Below are 14,432 nucleotides of genomic sequence, written 5' to 3' on the forward strand. Positions count from 1 at the left end.
TACTTCAGGTGCTTAGGTGTCTGGTGAAACTAAGTATACACTTTCAATGAGTGGATGTTGTGTAGTCAGTCGTGCAGCTCATATTCACTTAAGTTACGGGTGTAGGAAGGCTTTATCTCACATTTTCCATGATGGAGCTTATATAAAAGTTGATTATTTACGCGTAATACTTGATATGTGTACTTTGAGGAGACTAAGAAGCCATTTCCTGACCTCCTCGTGACTTCGGGTAGAATGTTAGGAACACCGATTTTAGTTCGCTGTCAATACTTTTCCCACCATTAAATTCAAACACACTGCATTATACAATGATCAACTACATTGAGATTCGACCAGTGAAAGTCTTGGTGAATACACTATAACATATATTATCCGCAATCATTCCCCTCATTTATGTTGAAAATCAAGTTGAAAAAGTTTTGGGCTCAGTAAAATAGAGAAAAAATGGGCAGAAAAGGCATTCAAGGCAATTATGCATGTATTTATTATACTCTGGAGAGAAAAACTGCATGATATAATAAGCATTTACAATTAGCAATTAATGTGTGTGACTCCATTCCAAGTGATGTAGTCTCATTAGTTTATCACTGTAGATACTTGTTAAACCAACCTCAAATTATAGAAAAATTGGAATTAGATAGACGGATTTTCGATGGCTAATGATAGTTTAATAGAAGCAAAGGAAATTCTTGGTAGTAAATGGAATAGAGAGGTGGTATCACAGATGATCGAAAACACGGCTACTTAAATCTTACAGTTTATACTATTTCACAACATGAATGCAGTCGTGCGCATAAACTGACCAACTTTCACCAAATGAGTCCAACATTTGAGTGCTACGAATATACATTACTTTCTGTGATTGTCTTTCTCTCATCATTCCTTCCATCGGGGTGAAATCTTATCGCGAGCTCCCCACGCCGCTCGATTATTTTCAAACTAAATAAATATTCTCCATCGGTGCGATACTCAAATGACTGAGTGTTGTGCCACAATGGAACTCATGACCTGGGATGATCCGTGTCCAGCGTATGGGAGACTCTTCAATCAGTCAGCGCGGCTGAAATCGAGTTCCTCAGACGAGAGACCTCATCATTCTTAGGGCGTTCGAGTGCCCCGCGAACACGGGGGCGCAGCGGTAGGGCGAGGGGCAGGAGGAGGTGCTCGGCCATTTCACCACCCCGAGGCAATGGTCAGGAGAGACGGTTGGGAGAGATGGGAGGGAGAGAGAATATGACAGGCTGGCCATGGAGAGATGAGGAAAAAAGCACGGCGTGGATGCGTCGGGGAATGACGTCTATAGATTTTTTAGCTGATTTTATGTGGGGGAAGGGGAGAATATCGGGGTTGGGGAGGAAATTTCAGGGGGTCGAGGGAATTGAATGGCTTTTAGGGGAAAGGGTGTGGGGCCGGTAACGGAAAAGGGGGTTGAAATGGACGGGCTGGGCGGCGGCGTCTGTGAACTGCCGAGTGCGGTGCATGCGGGGGCAGCGGAAGGTGGACGAAGGGGAGGTGGCGGAGGGCGCGCGGCGCGTGTGTGTGTTTGTGCGCGAGAGGGAATGGAGGCTGGGATGAAATGTGTGTGCGTGAGTTGCGGGGAGCGGTCGCCGATGGGGAAGGAGAGTGGGAGAGGGGGCTTTGACGGGAAGTGGAGTGGGGTTTGGAGGGGGGAGGGTGGGAGGAAAGGGAATGGGAATTCGATCTGGTGCGAGTGAGAGGGAAGGAGATGGAGGAGATTGGGGTGGAAGGGGGTCGGGTGGGGAACGAGTCAAGCGAACCGGAAGTCGAGATTGCGAAGCTAAAAGGGGAATAAATTGCCTGATACGTTCACGCCGAGCCGCTTTATTCTCCAATGCGAAACTTCTTTCTCCCCTCCGCTACCATCCACCCACCTCCGCTAACTCTCTTTCCCTCTCTCTCTCTCTATCTCTTTCACACACACATACACACACGTATGTACAAACACCATCACGCGCTGTCTGTCTCTCTCTTTATATTTTTCGTGGACTGCGCCCCAGCCATACGCCTCCGAACGTGTGCTCGCGCCGCCCGCTGTCTGAATTCCGACGCAAATAATTCCTTTGAGTGGTTTTTCCAAAGGGGATATTTTTATTTTAAATACCGACGCTAATGCAATTGGCATATCGTGACTCGGTTAGCTATTTCGAGGAACAACGTATCTGCATCACAGCCGGATGCTTGAGTAGGCAGATATGAACGATGAGGTAGCCAGATTGCGGATATATTTTTTTCTGAGACTTTTGACAAGACTTTGGTTTGCAATAGGTGAATTGATGCTAATTAAAAATACCAACCAGTAAAATTATTGAATTAATCATTTTATACATCATATTAGTTGGTACATATATAGAAATGCACAACTCAATGTTATACTAAAGAGTCAAGGCTAAACTAATTCTATAGTGTGTTTTTAGTAAAACGTCAAAGGTGGTTGTATAATATAATAATACATTTCACAAATATCTTATACATCTGACTATGAGCTCTTCGACGCAATATATACGAGGGGATATCGTTAAGTTTTCATTATTCCCAAAAAATAATCGAGGAAGAAACTTATCATTTATTTGTTATCCTAAAGACATCACTGCATAGTCACTATTCAGAATTATACAGTTCTCCAGGCGTTTCTTGATCTTTCGAAGGGGTTCATGGTAGGACTCAGCAAAGAGCATTGAAAAACATTACTCCACCTTTTGAATTAAGTCATATATGTTGTTAAATCTCCGACGCTGAAATTTTTTTTTTTTTGAGTTTTGGAAATAAGAAAAAGTCGCTTGGGATCGGGAGAATAGAGCGAATGTGGCCAAATTTAAAAGCCACATCGCTTTGATTCCTCAGCCGCACCTCAATACGAGTAAGAAGATGCATTGGCAACCTTTGGTGATCATACCATACCGTTTTTCTTTCAGAACATCACACAGTTCATTCATCAGTGTGTATTAATATGCACCAGTGATGGTCTTACCCTACTTTTTCTTTTTTAGGACCCTAACGTCATTCAGCCTAAATCCTTGAGAAGTGTACCTGTTCTTGAAATTTGGCCAGCACGCGCCAACTAGTCCGGTTTTAAAAGACGACTTTATTCTCCCCTAACTTTCTTGTGTGGAATTTGCAATTTTCATCCGCGTCGAACTATCGAGTTGGTCTCACCTTGGTATATATTCGTGCCAAAATATTTGCGAGCACATCAGATTCTACATAGGTTCTCCCGAATGAAAGGGTAATATAAAATGAATGAAAATACCGGCTTTTAGGCATCGTTTTCCAAGGACCGCCTTCCCGATTCTAATGATGCACGCTCAGTCTATGAGATGTTTTATGTGTGAAACAGTTGCCATTTGATGCGATAATATAAATCTTAATCACAAACAGTGTTGTCTTCTGTGAATCTTTTCCCTCGGGGCACTGTCTCCTATGCTAAATTATTACATAGTTCTACAATATTAAGTTTATCTCCGATACCCCGGTTAATTCGCAACTCGATAAACCAGATATTGGTTAATCAATATGCTACTACTTATGAATTCAAAGACAACATTAGGTGAACTTAATGAAAATTGAACGTGAAATTAGCCTTATGTTATTCTCACAGTGTATTCATTCCCTTCCGGGGTGGGAGTTAATTGTATAGGGTGGACCTGAATGGAGTCCCTAGTTTCAAAAAATCACTGAAGAGCGCGCAAGTAAATTAGTGGAGTGACAGTAGTGGCGTTAGCCGTGGGGAAGAACGTTATTTTTAGTAGTTATCATGCAGTGATCTAGTAAGAATCAAGGCTTTATCGTAGAAACATTCTTTAAGAACAATAATAGGGTGGCGGCGACGCAGAGGGTGCTGTGGTCTAGCGATGAAGCGCATTTTCACCTCTCCAGCTCCATCAATAAGCAACATTTTCGTTCATGGGTGACTAACAACCCTCGCGAACTTCACCCAAGACCTCTTTATAGCCCCAAAGTGACAGTTTGGTGTGCTGTGTCCTTCCTGGGAATTATTGGGGCCTACTTTTTTGAATATCGAAGTTCAAATGTTACTGTGAACTGTGTGCGCTATTGTGAGATGTTGGGGAGCTTTCTGCTCCCCAAAATGGAAGAATATAGTGAGGAATATGACACAGAAGCCTTTTGGTTTCAACAGGATGGTGCCACAGCTTATACCGCCCGACGTTTGTTCCAAATCCTGTAAGAACAATTTCCCGGCCGCCTGATCTCCTTACGAGGGGATGTAACATGTCCCCCTACCTCCCCGGATTTGAGGCCATGAAATTTTTTTCTTTAGGGATATCTCAAAGCTGAGGTTTATAAAGTTCGATCAAGGACCTTGGTAGCTTTTAAAGAGGAAATTATAGATGCCATTGGTGTAAAAACGCAAGATATGCTGAGAAGAGTTTTCGAAAACCTTTTTGACGACTCAACGTGTGCATCGCTCACTAAGGTCGTCTCCTGGATGAATTAATTTTCAAAACCTAATGGATGAAAATGAAATTAGATGTAGTTTTTAAAAATGAAAACCTTTTTCATTTATTTTGGTTGTTTATTTTTACAATGCACCCTTCAAATCAGGGAGTCCATTATGTGCCACCCTGTATTTCTCTTTATTTCATTTGTGTTTCATCAACATTATATCAGAACCCAACAAGAGTAAAATCGTCAAAATAGTATATTTCTCCAACTATCTTAAGATATTTCATTACTTATCGCTTGTATGGGTGTGAAAGCAATTCGAATCGCATGGTTTCACACATTTTCTTATTTATTCCCACAAATAATCACCCAAATCATTGAATGAAAGAAATGCAAATAATTTTTTTGCTTATCAGGATGAACAAACAAATACCTGGTGAAATCATAATAACATAAACCTAATATATACGGTAATAAAACCCATAGCATTTAATATTATTACTCGTTAAATTTCCTTTTTTATGAAAAAAATAAAAAAATGGAATTTTATTCATAATGCACTCGTATAATTATTTCGATAATTGCAAAGGAATTCTTAACTAATCTAACACGCTACTATTATTTACGTGGCTACTCATTTATGTAGAGTTCATTTCACCTTTCCAAATTTTGGGCTAACAATTGATTTTTTTGAGCCCATGCATTTTGTGAATTGACCATCGATTTTCATTCAGCAAATATAAATTAAAAATCATAGGATATTTTTTAATACTTGGTTAAAAGAAGATGAACATGATCCCGAAAAATATACTATTTCTGTGAAGAGGAATAAAAACAAGAGCGCCAATGTTCTTATTTTTGTAGTTGTTTTATACGTGATATTTAATGCGTAATCAGTTTATCCTAAGGCATTAAAAAATCTTTTCACATTAAATACTGGAAATAATATCGAAAAACATAAAATATTATATAAAATACACGTAAATTAACTCCGTCAGGAGCATGGAAGCACAAAATTGTCATACATGTAAATGGAATTTAAAAAAGTGCTACCATTTCCCCATTTTTTATAATTTAGTTGATAAAAATATCTTCAAAGCGTAAATAAAAAATTTCATCTAGAGAGGAGTGTTATCAATTTTATAACCTGAGAAGAGAGTACACTTTGGATTATTCTAGATTTAAACTAACGTTTGTTGAAAACATATTTACCCTTTGAATAATGAAGTAGTCCAAGATGTTAACAATTATTTTAGGATATTATTTAACAAATTATAGTAAAATACAATCAAAGTACGTTTTGAGGTGATGTTCTTTCCACGAAAACTATAAACTTTGACAAATGAAAATATTCTTGTCGAGTACGTATTGGTAAAATCTTGTGAGAGCTAATTAGACAGAGAACGTATTTTAAAATTTTTTATACCATAAGAATTAGTACACATTGCTATTGTTATCTCAGACATTTAAACTGCATCTAAATAAGTGGTATACAAAATATTCCTGATACGTAACTATAAGAATAAAGAATTTCTGATCATTTGTTTATTTTATTTATCACGCCAAAGTAAGTTTTTCTGGGGCTTTGAGTTATTTGAAAGTCATGTTGCCAAGGCTGAAATATTTCAACACGATATTTTCGCGCGGCTTTTATATCTCCCCGGTGACCGTTGAATATAGGGGATGCTGAAATAAACAAGAAAAGAATAGTGAAAAACAGGGGAGGAAAAAATGAAATGCGACGAGCGGTTCAGAATTCGTGGAAAAATGGAAGGGTGGAAACGAGAGGTGAAATGAGATGAGGACTGCGCTCTGTCACTGCTACCGGCAGGCTCTTTTACTGATACCGTTCACAACGTCATTCTCCTATAAAAAAGTAAAACATCCTCTTCCGTTGTACTTCGCCTAATTCGATGCCTTGGACCAGAGCGTATTTTATTGGAAAACATTACCAAGCGCAACCTCCAACTTTTTTCCTCAAACATTGCAAATTGATTTTCCAACTGAAAGATATGGTTTGACCGTACATTTGTTTTTACCTACTAGGAGCCTAAAAAATTATCTTTCTACTCCAACTTGAATGAGCATTCCATCAGTGAATACCCAAAAGTCGCATTTGTTTTGGATTCTAGCCCTAATGGTTTGAATAATTTCAAAAGACAGTAACTTTATTAGTTCTCAAATAAGTACAATACATTTAATAACGGATCATGTACTCAGGTTTATTGTTAGGTCATATTCACATTGTTCTCACAACAAATTAGCATCAATCTTATTGGAATCCCATGAAAAAGTGATGGATGTATCCGTCCAGTTATTAATCAACAAATTATGTCCAACGTTTAATAATTTTGAATGAATTATGGCTAATAAATCTTTCAATTCATTCCTTTTATATTCATCCATGAAATTATTAAAACCACCTACCGATTTATTATTTTGAAAATGAAAATTATTAAGTGAATTTAATGCTCCCTCATTTGAAAAAGAATTAAAAATCACCACTTTCTTCACTGCTTTTGAAAAGGTCTAAATTAAAAATGTTTGTTACGCAAAATAAAATTACTGAAAAGCAATTTTAACCATCATTGATTTTAGAAAAATTGCTAATGATTCTCTTGAGAATTTCTGGTGATGAACAAATAAGGCGATGTTTTCAGAAGCATTTTTAATGCAGAAAAATCCTTCCCGTTGTGAACGAAAAAAACTGAACAAATCCACAGTGTATTTAAATACTTGACTACAATTCTGGCGAAATCGCTACCATAAAAGTACATGTCAGTCATTCAGCATAAAATTCTTCCCCAATCCATCACGTTAATTTTGTTATCTTTGAAATGTATTCCTGTTTTTCATCACGCGTTTATGTAGACACGCCCACCCATCAATCTGGAAATGGCGCATGTGGGGATTCGTATCAGTTGATGAGAAAGTGTGTCGCGGCGTGTTCGTGGGGACGCCGTGGAATGGAGTATGGTGGCAGGGAAGATGGTTAGGTGGGCGCATGTAGGAGTGAAAGCATGTGGAGGACCTCAGGCCAGGTCACAGTTTGAAATGATCTTCAAATACTTAGGTTCATATTTAGATAATAAATTACACCGCTAGATAAACGTAGTGGGATTGTAGCGTTGAGGTCCCAGGAATACAGAATCGTTGAAAGGAATTGAAGGGAAGAATATAATGAATGGATGTGAGAAATAATATTTTTTTCAATATAAGATAAGGATGGCCATCAGTTTGAACTCACATTGTTTTGGGTGAGAATAGAGAAGAGGAAATTATCATCAGTTTTGACTCCCATGATGGTATTAAAAATCCACGGGAAATGAAAATGCAAGCAATCAGGCAAGTAAAATGAGAATCCTACCAATTTTAAATTAGTGCTTGCATACTCATTCGGTCTGGAAGCATTTACAATTTGAAAAATGTCGTCGGACTTATATTGTGCAGTTGGGTGAAATCATGACAATCCTTGTCCATTATGTTTTCAAGCAAATTCGATAAAATGATAATCTGTTGGAGTGTATTATTCCGTGAGAGTAAAAAATAAGATTTAAGTTATATAGTGTCAGATTTTAATAGTTAATCGCGAATGGGACATATTGAAGAAACCATTTAATATGTAGTACACATGTTTTCAGAACATTGATGGTATTGTTTTTCAATATATATTCTATGTTTGTCAATAGTATATAAGATTGAGTTAGAATGGTTGCTACCTCGTATAAAAAGGACTCGTCGCGTACTTGCATTCGGACCGAAATCCTATTCGTAGTGTGACCAGAACGGGATGAGAGTGATTACCCTAGAGCTCTCTGACCTTACAGCTTTACCTCAGTCCTCTGTTCGCTGATCATTAAGGCTCTTAAAGCCTTTACACACAATGCCTTTTAAAGTATTTACTGAATTGGTGAGCAATCCTGTGTTATCCGTTGTCGGCGGAAATGGTATCTATTGGGGCCCCCTAAATCCTCGTGAGATACGCGAATGATGAAGCGCTCTTGGGTAAAGAGTTGGGTGTACAATGGTAGGGGTGTTCAGTTCCCAGTGCAGCATTCTCAATCACCGCTAAATCAAATTTTTTGAGGGTAGAGCATGTTTCCAGAAGAGGCGGAGTAATTTACTCTTTTTCTAATTTATACCGAGATTAGATAAAACATATTTATCAATAAAGTATCACCATTGTACCAAGACAGAAAAGTAAAATACAGGGGGTTATATGTGATTTGTAAACCAATCGGTGCCTATCTAATATAACCATTAGGTTATTTAAGATAAGATACATTTTTTCTAGGATTTATATTACAAATAACAAAAATATTACAAAATAACACTCAAAAAGATGAAGCCCAGTTGATGACGTTGGAATATTTTGGCATTAAATTTAGACTACTCACAACAACAAAATAGGTATTCGTGCTTCTAATAATTTGCTATCTCGAAGATGGCCATCCATGCTACTCAACTTTAAAGTTAGAACTTTTACATCACATTGTATATCGATAAGTGTCTAGTTTTTTGACAGTTTTTTCAACGATCAAGTTCGGATCCAAATGCTGTAGCACTGTAAATGAAGGAAACGGAAGTTGCCATAGATGAGCAAAAAGAAAATATGTATAGTAAATATATTGTAGATTGGAGGTCGGTACTGTGAATGAAGTGTTGGGATGGCTGCTGATTCACTTTGTGATAGTTGAAATATTTTCTTAGGCATAATCTCACAGTGCTGAGGAATCTCATGTTATGCCGAGGAAGAGGAATCCCATTTCCTATGGTCGAATGCGCTGCGTTCAGCTACCATATTTCCGGATAGCAACGGTTGTTTAATAATTGATATTTGACCCTTTCTCTATAGCATGACCCGTAATCATGTCATTGATATTTGATATAACAGGAAGGCAGTAGAAGTTCGGACATCCTCACATGGCATATCACGAAGTCAGCTTCCTTGCTCAGATATTCTCCTCATGACGAATGAATGTGAATTTATGCATCGGGAAAAGGTTTTCTGCATAGAAAGAATGCAAAACATAGAGAAAATACCATTCGTTCGGAGTATACAAACGGAACCAAAGTCAGTCGGGTCGCCCCACTTGTAAAAACGTAGCAAACTGCGATATGGGCAGATCCTAATGAAGAGGCGGCTTTTGTCTAGAATTGCTTAATTTATTACAGGCATTAACTTCGTGTACCAACAAAACCGTTGGAATCACATGTAATTTATGATTTATCAATATAAAAGCAGTACAACTACTATTTATGAGAATGAAATTTACATTCAGTTACTTTTCTGGAGTTAACTTTGTCATATTGTGTATTCTATGTTAACTGAATAGCTTGACGCTAACTAAAAGTTATCCGAAATTATCCTGACGAATACGTCATTGATTCAGAGAAAAAATTAAGCGTTAATCAATTTAACATGTTAATGAAAATTTACTCCCACAAAAACCATCACTTTTATAAATGAAGTAGTTTTTTTATCTAACAATTACTAATATCTGAAGAATCAATTTTTTTGTATAGTTACTAAGGCATTATTAAATACTTTTTAGTAATAGTGATATTAGTCAATGGAATGATACACGTTCATTTCGATGAAGTATATTAGCCTTACAATAAATATGGCACCAATTTTAGTCAAAATTAGACCCGTATTTGGAGTGTTCGTTCACGAACAGCCATTAATCGCGAGAATTATGACGATCCCTAGAAGCATCTATGATATAAAATGTTGAATAACTGAACCAAGTAGACCGATAATTTTTCCGAATATGTAGCCTTTTCCTCGCAAAAAGAATAGCGATCCCGGGATAATATTATTATTTTTTCAATATACCTTTGTACACGCTAAAAAAACGGAAGAGCGATTCCCGCTGGAAAACATTGACGGAAAAACACGGCCGCCGTAAACAAAACAAATCACCTTCTCTCTTTTTTCCCCCCGTCGCCGAAATTCCATCCTCCCTTAACCTGTACTCTTCCTCCCAATTTCACCCTCTCACTCCCCCCCCCAAAAAAAAGCCACCGCCCTTTCCCTTCGGACGTTTATTTAATATAAAAATATCGATTCGAATAATTCGAGTGGGGGAAATTTTCGGGCGACAAAGTTAAAAAAAATAAATTAATTTCCCCCGCTCCCCTCCCGAAATTTTCTCCTTTTTATTGCCCAATGTATTTGTCTCCCCATCTCCCTCGTCACCTCCCATCAGAAAAAAAGATGAAGTCCCCCACTCCCCACGATTACTGATGCGGAAAGAAAGTTTCTATCCTCCCGCACCCGGGACGGCCTACCTTTCTCCCCCACCCATGCCCCCCGACGCAACCCCCGCCAACAAAATAAGACCGAAGACCACCCCAACTTCCCCCTCCTCGACCCCTCCTTGACGCTCAGCTTCCCTCCGTCGAACCGTGGTGCCCAAACTCCCCTCCCCACATTCCCGCACCAATTCATTCCCCCCCTCCTCAGTTCCCCTCGACCGCCGCCCGATATCCAGCCCCACCCTCCCGCAAAACCCGTCCACCCGCGGCTCCCACCGCACCGATCCATGAGGCGCAAATTGAAGGCACGATTATTTATCAGCGCATCACTCCCGCTAAGTGACGAAATGAAATATGGCCAGTGAGGGAGAAAGTGTGCGTACGACGGCGGCTCGGAGGCGGGCGGAGGAAGGGGATGAGACGAGGTGTAGTAGACTGGATGGAGAGGGATATCAGGCTGGGTGGAGGCTCGTAAACGAAGCGCCGTTTATGAGGAGGTTGGGGCATGCAAATGTGCATGCGTGTGAGCGTGCACTTATGTAAACCCAAACATAGATACATATAGAAGCCAATGAAGACAAGGGGTGTCGACGTGTGAAGACGGAGGTGGCTAGTGGACGGGTGAATCATTCCCAACTGCTCGTGGAGAGAAGAGGCGCAGAGGGAGAGGGGGGAGGGAGAGAGGATATAGATTAGGTGGGGAGAAGGATAGGGTTTTTGGCATTAGGTTTTGTGGGTGGGTTGGTTTATGGTATGAGGGGAAACTTCCACCATGCGACGTAGAAAACGTGTGACTGTGTGTAGGGGAGTGGGTTTAGGAAGGGTACGAAGTGTGAGGGGGAGAGAGAGAAAGAGAGGTGGTCGTGTAGAGAGAGAGAAAGTGTGGGGGAATGGGGAAGAGGGAACTAAAGGCTGATGGAGTGAAATTTGATGCCGTCGTTCGCTTAAATTAGGGCGCGAGAGAATGAGCCGGGGTGGCAGAAGGGGGTGGTTCTGAGAGGGCGGGGAGGGGGGGACGGGTTGGTTTTGGGGCCGGAGGTCCAGGAGTATGACGGGAGGTGGCGGGCTGGGACGGGAGCACCTGGATTGGGGATGCGGGAGGCGGGGTGTGTTGGGAAAGTGTGGGGAGGGCGGGAGAGCGGCGGGTGGGGGAGGTCCGCGTGGCGCGTTGCGAGCTGCTGTGTGGTAAAAGGGGGCCGTGAAGAGGCGGAGGAGGACGTGTGGGAGGAGAGATGAGGCCTGGCGGGGCGGGGCTGGGTTGGTGGGGGAAGGAGGAGGGGGCGGAGGCGCTTGTGCTGTCGAGGACTGTTCCAGCGGGTATGGGTTAAGCAATGGTGTGACGGAAGCTCGACGCCCATGAATTCCCGTCACGACGCCGACGGTGGCGCCTGATTAATCGATTGGGTGATTGATTAACGAGGCGATTGGGGGTACTGGGTTGGACCCTTCCACCACCAATCCTTCCCTCCGTCCTGGCAACTCTTCTCAATCCTTCTGCCGCATGCATTCATTCCACATTCTACTCCCTCTACTCTCCCGTCCCGTCTTATAGCACCGTGAGATCAAAAGACCAAGGGTGATGTTCTGGTTCTTCTAATTCATTCTCTTCCTGTTTCAGGTATCACCTCTTTTGTTTAATTGGATCGCAATCGTTTAAGAACTTCGAATTGTAAGGTAGTAAGCCGGAAAAGGTGACGAAGCGGTGTCCGCTCGAAGAATGAAAAGACTAGCATGCGACAACTCCTTTGCCGAAACATTTCCATTTATTTGAGCTAAATTAGTTCATGTACAGAGTTCGTATCAAAGATAACGAAAGGATGCACTTTTCATATGTTTTTCAGGTGGCCAGAGGTATAAAATGTGTAACTTTCCTCGCAAATAGGCGTTACTTTCTATTCAATTTTAGTCTTATGGATAATATCAAAAACATGAGCCATATCTCCAAAAACTGTAAACTGCCAGTAACAACTATAAATTCTATTAAATCTTGAATGAAATAACGGGGAATGAATATTTATAGCCACGGAAATATTTAGTCACAGTGACTTTACACGAATTGAGATCGAGAGAGAAGTGAGAGAAATTGGCGTGTCTAAGGTAAAGGATCTTTCGCCAGCAACATTCAATGTATTTCTGGAAATTGATAAAAGAACCGTTAGAATTGGACTTTAAATAAGTCAAGGTAAATGGCAAAGAAACACATGCTCCGTCTCGCGGGTGATATCATAGCAGTAGCAGAAACGCGAGGGAACCTGCAAGTAACTTCCATTGGTAAAATTACATGAACATCAAAAAAAAGAAAACTAAAATCCTTGCATGTGGCAGAGAGAACCTGAAGGCAAATATCACTATTCAAGGAGTAAAATTAGAGCAAGAGGAATTCATTCTCAATATGGGGAGAAGTATATCTTGTTATGGAAGTAGTTCTACCTTTATAAGGTGATAAATAGCTCAAGTTACGAAGGATTTCGTGAAGAAGAGACAAATGCTCAAAGATCCTACGAGGGTCATCCGGAAAGTAGTACCCGTTCGTGAAATAAAGACACAAAAGTAAATATTAACAAACATAAAAAATTTTATTTGAAAGAGGATACTTTAAACTACTTCTCAACATAATCTCCAAGCAAATTAAGGCATTTGTCATAACGTGTGACAAGTTTCTGTATTCCTGCTGCATAGTCCTTCGCCGCCAGCTCATTGAGATACGCGAGGGACCCATCTTGCATAAATTTTTGCATAATGCAGATGGTGTTTAACAATTTCATGAACAATTGTTCGAGAAACATTGGGAAAATGCTCACAGATGTCATCAATTGTGACGCGCCGATCGTTCCTCACGAATTCGTCAACTGAGCTCACCAGTTGGTCTGTAATGACAGACGGTCTCCCCGAACGCTCATCGTCGTGTGTGTTCCCCCTCCCCATGTTGAAGTTGCGACACCACCGCCGAACAGACGACTCGTCCATTACATTGTCTCCATACACCTCCTTTAATTGGCGATGAATATCACATGGGCGAACGTTTCTTGCATTGAGGAATTTAATCACTGCCCTCACTTCACAACTGGCGGCGTTCTCAATTTTTTTAAACATTGTAAACAATCACAGAAACAACACAGGCAATGCTAGCGTCACGCAACTTGGCTCAGAGAGGGCAGACAAGCCACTGAAGCTATCTGACCTCGTCCAGCGGCTACTCGCGTCGTCAGCACTTCATGCGGCACGAACGGGTGCTACTTTCCGGATGACCCTCGTAGATTGCAAGCAAGAAAGCAGTTCGTCAAAAAGTTGTAATAGAGGATGGAACTCTGCGGATCAGAGACGTGGAACGTTGGCAAAGTGGATCTGCGAAGATCAACGAAGAGAACAACCTTTGAAAAATGGCGCTGGAGGAGAATGCTAAAAGTTAAATGAGCAGAGAAAATGAGGAACATGGGAGTAGATAGAAGAGCGCAAAAGAAAATAATTAGATGGAGAACTCTGCAGCAAAGATAAACTAAATTGATGGGATACACCTTGAGGCACAATGGATTACCTAAAAATATCAAGTTGTGAGGAAATTGACACTGAATAGAGAAAAATGGTTGGCTATGTGTCACCAATCTTAAGATTAAAATACTGATGATGATGCATATGGCTAATGCTTATATTTTAAATCTAATTCGTAATGATAGTAAATGCAGAAGTGAGATTTCCTTTGTAAACCAATTTCTGTTTTTCAATTTGATGAGTAGCACTCGAATCAGCTT

Source organism: Hetaerina americana, unplaced genomic scaffold, assembly GCF_022747635.1.
Source record: "Hetaerina americana unplaced genomic scaffold, ioHetAmer1.1.p SCAF_3, whole genome shotgun sequence".
Classification (NCBI taxonomy): Eukaryota; Metazoa; Arthropoda; class Insecta; order Odonata; family Calopterygidae; genus Hetaerina; species Hetaerina americana.